The following is an 8,865-nucleotide window of genomic DNA, read 5'->3' as shown; positions in this document are numbered from 1 at the left end:
CTGGGAGTCAGGGGTCTACATTCTACTACTCTGGGGAAAGTCACTGACTCTCCAGGCCTCAGTTTCTTTATTAATAAAATCATCCTGCCTCCTCCAGCACTGTGGTGAAAGTTGTATAAGTTCTTAGTGTGGGTCCCTCCAAGAACAGTAAGGGTTCTGCACCCAAATCCAATATACGTGTGTGTTGGGGGGGGGGGTCCCACACCAACAAGCAATTCTTGGACACCAGCTGGGAATCCTAAGAGTCAACTCAATTCTGACACTATTTACCTGGAGATAGCACCAGACTTCACAGGTTAGGGGCTCCATCCCACAAGACTGCCCTCCACTTCAGATGCCAATGGAAAGTCCAGGTTGTTACCTGTGCTTCTATAAATCAGAAGATTGGCTGGCTATAAATCAGAGATTACCATATCCCCTTCCTTGGGTTTGATTAATTTGCTAGAGCAGTTCACAGAACCCAGGAAAGCAATTTACTCACTAAATTTCTGATTTATTACAATGGGTAATAAAGAATACAAATCAACAACCAGATTAAGAGATGCACAGGGCAAGGTATAAGGAAAGAGCACAGCATGCCACTCTCCACTCTCCCCAAACCTCTGCCTGTTCATCAATCGGAAGGTTATCTGAACCTCATCTTTTTGGTTTTTTATGGAGGTTTTATTACATAGCCATGATTGATGAAATCACTGGCCATTGTTGATTGAACTCAATCTCCAGCTCCTCTCTCCTCCCTGCAGGTCCAGAGGAGGGACTTAAAGCTCCAACCCTATAATCACTGGCCAGCAACCAAACTCCATCCTTTGGTGCTTCCCCAAGGTCACCTCATTAACATAACAAAAGACACCTTTGTGATTTCTTCACTTAGGGAATCACAAGGGTTTTAGGAGCTCTATGCTAGAAATGGGACAAAACAACAAATACATGTTTCTTTTCATAAATAACAATATCACAAGCAGACCCTGGGATAAGGATTTAAGAGCCTGGGTTCATGTGGGAGGTGACCCAGAAAACACAGGAGGAAGAAGAAGGAAGCCAATAAAGGTTGAAGTAAGAAGGGTGACCACTGGGAACAACTAAGTCCCAATCCCTCTGAAGACAGGCTGAGACTATGCAGAATACATCTCAGAATAATCCCACCCAATGGCAAGGAATAGGGGTGGGAAAATTTATCCACCCCTTCATCCTTCATTGGCTAAGGTCACGCTTGGGGTCTCCCCACCTTTCCAGCCTGCTCTGTGCACAGAGAAATGCAGGAATCCATCAGGTGCCCATGGATTTTCTACAAGTGACTCTGTAGACAGGGTGAGCCAAGGAGATGTGAGAGGGTCACCGACCACACTGCCTAACAAACCAGAAAGACGTGGATCAGGTGAAGGCACCAACATGTGTGGGATTGAAGGGAAGAGACAGAGGGAGAGAGATGGCCTCTGCTGTAAAATCAGCCTGAGATTGTAATGCTTGGGTTTCAGAGAAAAGGAAGCCAAACATTTATGTCACCTTTGAACAGCCAATCAACCCTGCCCACTAGGAAACATGGCTCTGTGAGTGTTCTGGACTCTGATCAACCAAATCAGCAACTCCCTCTGCAAGAGGAAGAGCAAGGAGAAGCTCCTGCAGTATGCAGGCCGGGTCATGTGGTGTGCCTTCTCACACTCGCCGATGCAGGACAGCTTCTGTGCCCAGAGGAGGGCAGGCCTCTCCAGGAAATCTCTTCCCTTACAGGCTCAGATTTGACTGTGAAGATTCACTGACCTGACCTAAAGCTCCCTCACTCTCTGTGGTTAAGTCAGAACAGAATCTCAGGGCAGGGCTTTGAAAGCCCTGAAACCAGACCACTTAAGGGCCATTTCCCAAGGAAAGGAGTACTCAAAAGTCTCATCATTCACCCCGCAGACAAAGGGGGAGATTTAGCCAATTACAAACTCTGTTTGATTCATAAGTCTGCGCTTAGGAAGAGGATTTCTCAGGGAACCGTTTGGATGCCAAGGAAAGAGGTTCATACTTCCTGGAGCCTGGCATCACTGAAGCATGCCATCTCGAAGTGCAGTGCCTATGGGCATCATCAAACCTCCAACACTGCTCTGTCAAGATGAGGACACGGAAGCCTGGAAGGGAGGTATTGAAAGTCACACTGCTACGAACGTCAGACACGGTCTCTTATTCATGTCTTCTTGTCACAAACACAGCCCATTCCCCACCCATGAATACAGACGCTGCTGCGCGTGAGTTCCAGTAGAAGTTGCCAGATGGAGAGTCACTATTTCTTGCTATTCTTTGAGAGGGGACAGTCCTTCAGTACCTTTGGTGTCTGCGTCATAACTGGGAAGCTCCAAAGGGATTTGAGTGTCCTGTGCTCTTTGGGTTGGGCATTGGGGTTGGAGGTAAAGAAGGAAAGAAAAGATGACCCAGTTACTGAGTTCTTCCATCAAAGAAATAACTCAGGGCATCAACTATCCCACTTAAAGCACTCAGTAGTAGCAAAACAGGGATTGTCTAGCAGTGGAGGGCTGACCCTTCCCGAGTTCACCACTAGTAACAGGCAGGGCTAAGGGTTTAACCCATGTGTATCTGGCTCCAGAAGCTGCACTTTGAACCAGTACGTAATCCGTATCCGTCCCTAATGAGCTGAGCCTTTTGACATGGGTCCCTTTGCCCTCTCTGAGGTCCATGTTCCTCCTCTCTTAGGATACAAGCATGTCAGATCAGCAATTGCTAGTGTTCAGACTTGTCATAAGCAACAGAACCCCTCTGTAAGGCAACTCTCACACATAATCCTAACATGGGAAGCAGCAAAAAGTGGCATTTCCATCTCAGGTTAAAAAGGGGGGAAAAGATTGGCAGTCAGATGCTCATGCTCAGCTTCTCCTCACCCCTCCCCCTACTCCACCCCACCTCCACCATAGCTCCTAATGGAACTCTGGGACTGTGATGAACACATTTTGAAAATATGGTCCACCCTGCATTGTGCAGAAGAAGAAACGAAAGACCTATGAAGAGCAGGGGACTGAAGAAAATTCCTCAGCAGTAAGAGACTGAGCAAAGATTAGAATCCAAGAGCCATGAGCCAACCAAGCTTTAAAAATTAGAAACTGAACCCTGGTTCTCAAACTTACCAGCTGCATGACCCTGGGTAGGTCCCTTACCCTCTCTGTGTCTGTTTCCTCACCTATAAAATGGGGATACTAGTACTTAAATATGGTGGTGTGTAAGGAATAAATTAAATGAGATAATATACATAAAGCACTTAGTATGAGCACAGCCATAGTGAGGGTTTAACAAATGTCAGTAATTCGTATGCTTATTACTGCTTGATAGGCCCCTGGGAGCCTAAGGAAGAAGGTATCCTGGGATGTTCGGTCCCCTGACGCTCTGACACCTTCCCTGGGCTGAGTGCTCCCATGCATGCTCAGGGCCGTGAGGCCCACAGGACGGAGGAGGCACCATTGCCTGGTCCTAGCTTTCCAGCTCAGTGCGTCCCAGATGGTGCCCAGAGGGGAGCTGGCAGGTGACACATTGGCAAAGCCTCTTTTCCCTTGCACAGTTCACCGAGCCACACAGGGCCCAGAAGCTTCAGGCTGTAGCCTGCTCTGCCAAGGAGGCAGCCTGCCCAGCCCAAACTGATGGAAGGCAGGCGTGGCGAGCCCAGGGAGCCGCCTGTGCTCCAGCCTCCAGAGGGCACAGGCGAGGCCCTTGTCCAGCTACCTCCCCAAGATCCTCCGGTTCCCCTGAGCTTCTCTGCCAGAGGGAGAGGGAGGGGCTTAGTCAGAATCCAGCCCCACCCCACATGACCTGAGTTCATGCCTACCTTAACCCTTTTTCTGAAAGTAATAGCTCTTAAAAAAGAACCAAGCAGTAAAGGGAGATAAACCCTTCACTAAACACATGAGAAGTCAGTTTCTTTTTTTGTTGTTGTTTTTAAAAATTTTTGTTCCTTTATTGATTTTAGAGAGAAAAAAAGAGAAAGGGAGAGAGAGATAGAAACATCGATGGGAGAGAACATCAATTGGCCGCCTCCTGCATGCCCCCCACTAGAGATCTGGCCCACAACCTGGGCATGTGCCCTGCCCGAGAATCGAACCGGCGACCTCTTGGTGCATGGGTTGACGCTGAACCACTGAGCCACACCAGCTGGGTGAGAAGTCAGTTTCTTCATCTGAAAAAAAAAAAAAAAGGTGATAAAGGTGATAATAATAGTGATTTCGTGGAGTTATTGTGGGGATTAAATGATATATTGCACATGGTTATTGGAACATACCACATGGAAAATGTTCAATAAATGTTAGCCTGTCAGCCTCTGTTTCACGTACATATTTACATCCACACTATGGCTCAATGGTAAAAGCACAGACTCTGGAACCCCTCTACCCAGATTCAGATCTTGGATGTAACTCTTCCTCTTTGTGTGGTCTTGGGCTTGCTTTTCCATGCGAAAGCCTTGATTCCCTCATCTACAAAATGGGGATGATATTTGTACCTCCTTCCCGCAAAGGATTGCTGAGAAGATTAAATGGGTGATACACTTGAGTCCCTTAGCACAGCACCTGGTACATAGTGAAAGATCAATAAGTAGAGGCTAGTACTCTTATAGGTGGTCATTAGTATTATTGCCCAAGGTCACACAGCCAGTAAGGACTGGAACAGGTGCTTCCTGACTCCCCACTTGGTGTTCACTCCACCACTTGCTGCTGCCTCTCGCCCAATTAAAATTCCTGGCTCTGTCCTCTGAGAGTCTCTGTCCTTAAAAAAGAATTGCCTTTTTTACTGGGAAGTCACAAAATAAATTGTTGCCAAGTCCAGCAGTCAGATCCAAATTGCATAAAGAACATTTTTCTTCATTAGGCACAGCCACCCAAGGATCCTGGTGGCAGGGAGAGGAGGAAGGCTCAAAGTTCAACAAGCAGACCCTGGGCGCCAACAGACCTGGCTGGAACCACACTCCTGCACCTCCCCGCTAGCTGTGCACATGTGTGCAAGTCGTTCTGCCTTCCTGAGCCTCCGCTTCCTCGTCTGCACCATTACGGCGGGGTGAGCATTAAATCAGGTGAAGCCTCTGGCACGTATTGGATCTTTAATAAACGGCAGGTATGATTATGCTTCACAGCTTTCTTTGTTGAGTGAAGTATGTGTGGAGTTTCATTTTGTTCTTGTTGTGGGTTTTGGAGGTGGGGGTTGGTCTGTTTGGAATTCTATTTGTTTTGCGCTTAGTGAAAAGATAAGTGATTTCTGTATATGAGTGTGTTTCTGCTTTTACCAAGGGGTCCTCAGCCCCTGGCAGACAGATGGATCTCTTTCCATTTGAAGAGATGGACCAGGTCAGACAGAATATACCTCTGGGAAGCTCAAGGGCATGGACGTGCTAGAGCCTGAGGCCCTGTGTTGTCCACAGAGGCACCCTCTCCTTTGCTTCCCATTGGAGTCGTTTCTTTAACCGTGTCATCCATGCGTGCCCCGTGCCTTCCCCGAGACTGTGAGCACAGAGACACCCGTGCTCACACATGAACACACACACCCACCGCTCCCTTCAACCCAGACTTTTATTTATTATTTAAACAAAAGGTAATATATGTGTGTGTCAAAACATATCAAGCTTCAGTAAGACATAATCCTCCTTCTCTCACCTGTCTCTCTCTACTGTTCCTTTGTCCCCTCCCCCTCTTTCCTGCCACCAGCTGCCTCCCTAGAGGCAACCACTACTGCCCATCAAGACATTTTGTTTATGAGCACTTGAAATTAAGTGGGCCTTTTTTTTTTTTTTACTTCCTTGCCCAATGTAGTATAGCAGAGGTGTTGATAAGTGACTTCTGAGGCTAGATCACAAAAATGCAATGCAATCCCATCTCATTCTGTTGGGACATTCCCTCTTGGAACTTAGCCACCGTGCTGTGAGAAAGCTGGATCATCCAGGGGTAAGCCTTACATGAAGAGGAACCAGGGTCCAGAGCCCACAGCCCTGGCAGGATGTCCCACTAACAAGCCCACTAACCTGCCTGCCACATGGGTTAGTCATCTCAAAAGTGAATCCTCCTATATGGACAAAAGGGAACCCTCATGCACTGTTAATGGGAATGCAAACTGATGCAGCCGCTATGAAAAATAACATCCTCAAAAAATTAAAAATAGAACTATCATATGACCCAGCAATCCCACTTTGGGGTATTTATCCAAAGACATCCAAAACACTAATTATGCTCCCCTGTGTTCATTGCAGCATTATTTGCAATAGTCGAAATACTGAAGCAACCTAAGTGTTCGTCAAAAGATGGATGAATGAATCAAGATGTGGTACATATATAATGGAATACTACTCAGCCATGAAAAGAAGGAATTGTTGCCATTTAACATGGATGGACCTAAAGAGTGTTATGCTAAGTGAAATAAGTCAGCCAGAGAAAGACAAATATGATATGATTTCACTTATATATGGAATCTAAAAAACAAAGTAAACAAACGAACAAAACAGAAAAAACTCATAGATACATTTTTGATGGTTGCCGAATGGGTGGGAATTGTGAGGATGGGTGGAAAAGGGGAAGGGATTAAGATATACAAATTGCCAGTTATAAAAAAAATTAAAAAAAAGGTCACAGAGATGTAATGTATAGCATAGGGAATACAGTCAATAATATTGTAATAACTATGTATGGTGTCAGATGGGCTGATGACTGCATAAGTTATATAAATGTCTAATCACTATGTTTTACATCTGAAACTAACATAATATTGTATGTCAAGTGTAATTTTAAACTCTTTCTAAAGCATTAGAAAATAAAGAAAGAAATGTGTGCCCTCCTGTCCCCAGCTCAGCTGCCCCAGCAAAGCCAAGCCATTACTGCTGAACTCTGCCCCACTTACAGACTCATCAGCAAACCAATCGCTGTTGTGTTAAGCTGCTAAGATTTGGAGCAGTGTTACACAGCAATAGATAACTTGTGCACTGTATTTCTAACAAGCCTCTCAGACGGTTCTGTCAGAGGTGATCAGAAGTTGGCACTTTGGAACAGATTGCCCTTTGCCATATCTGTGACCTTGGAAAGCACCTTAGTGAACCATCCCTGTCCATTACAGGGCAGACTTTCCATTGAAAAGCATCAAAACCACCTTAGCAGAGAGACTTCACGGATCCCTTTCTCCAACGTGGGGTTGATGAGGAAAACCTGGGCCTCTTCTGCACATACATATTTACATCAACATCTTCTCTAGGAATGCCTGGAGCTCTCTCCACTTCTGAGTAAGCAAAGCCAATTTTCCATCCATATTTGCAGAAGTATTTGTTACCTAAGCGAGAAACAGCCTTGCAAATTCTTAGGTAAATATTGCAAGTCCGAGAACAATACTCCCATCTCATACCAGCAGCCACGAGATGCAGGAGATGACAGCTCTCTGGGTCTGTTCAGGCTCCCTCACAGACTCAGCAAGGCACTGGCTCAAAGGAGTGTGTGGCCACCACCACTCTCAGTAGAGCAGAAAGCCAAAGAGGGGGGAGGGCACCATGATGAAACACAAGCACTTGAATTGGAATCCTGGCTCTGTCACTTACTGGCTGTGTGTCTTTGGGAAAGTTGCTTCACCTTTCTGAATTTCAGTGTTCCACTATGCAAAACAAGAAAAAGAATAGCTTCCTCATTGGGTCGCTATTAACATAATGCATGAGAATCACTTGGCACAGGGAGGAACTTAGTACATGTTCGGTGAATAGTAAGGGTTACTGGTTTTTTTGGTTTGTTTTTTAAATCCTCACCCAAGGATATTTTTCCATTTATCTTCAGATACAGTGGAAGGGGGAAAGAGAGAGAAACATTGATATTAGAGAGAGACATCGTTGTTTGCCTCCCACATGACCCTGATCACGGCTGGGGTCCAAATCGCAACTGAGGTTCGTGCCCTTGACCAGAATCGAACCCCTGACTCTTTTGTCCTCGGGCCGACGCTCTAATCACTTCACCAAACCGGCCAGGGTGAGAGTTACTGTGTTTTAACATGTGTCATTATTATGTGCTGCCCAGTTCGAAGAGGCACAGATTGGAGAGGTGGAGGAGGCCTGGGATGGAAGCCAGGAGACCTGGGTTCTTCTGGGGGGTTGATGCTCACTTGCTCGGATACCTGAGGCAGGGCGGTGACAATGCTGGACTTCAGCTGTTGAATCAGGAGGTGCGCCAAGCTCCTAAGAGCGCTCCAGCGTTCCCTCCCTTTGGACTGCTGAGAGTGCCTTATTACCTGTGTGCCAGACACCCTTTTAGCAATGGATGGCAGGAACAATCTCAAACCACATAAGCCAAAACATGAGAAATGGTTGGCTCCGAAAAGCCAAAAATGGGTTGAAGAGTCTGGCCTGAGGAACGCAGTGGGATCCCGAGAACAGCTGGAAGCTGTGTCTCACATGTCTGTCTGCCTCTCACTTGCTCTCTACAGTCACCCTCTCTCCCCACACTGTCTTCCTCCATAGTCAGGGAACCTTCATATCAATGCTCCCTGCTTCCAGTTTGGACCTAACCCCACGGGAAAGAATGATTGACCACCCTGCCTTCCCAAGTCCAAACATCCCAGCTCAGTGGTTCGCTGGCCCGGCCTGGGTCAGCTGCCAGCACCTTGACTGGTCAACCATGGCTTTGGGGTAGGCTCCCGTGAGAACACAGCAGCTCTGCAGGGAACCATCTGCTACCTACCCAGCTGGTGTGCACATCTGACTGTGAAACTCCTGCTGTATACCCAGAGGAGAGCTCCTATATCTCCACCGCTCCTTCTCCAAGTGCTCCCACTCTTATCTTCGTCTACTCCGTGTAACAACTCCACGTGGAAATTGAACTGGCAGTGGTAAATGTGATGTCATACAGACACACTTGGGCTCAGGGAAGCTGGGTG

Source organism: Molossus molossus, unplaced genomic scaffold, assembly GCF_014108415.1.
Source record: "Molossus molossus isolate mMolMol1 unplaced genomic scaffold, mMolMol1.p scaffold_m16_p_3, whole genome shotgun sequence".
Lineage (NCBI taxonomy): Eukaryota > Metazoa > Chordata > Mammalia > Chiroptera > Molossidae > Molossus > Molossus molossus.
This window is presented reverse-complemented; position numbering follows the sequence as displayed.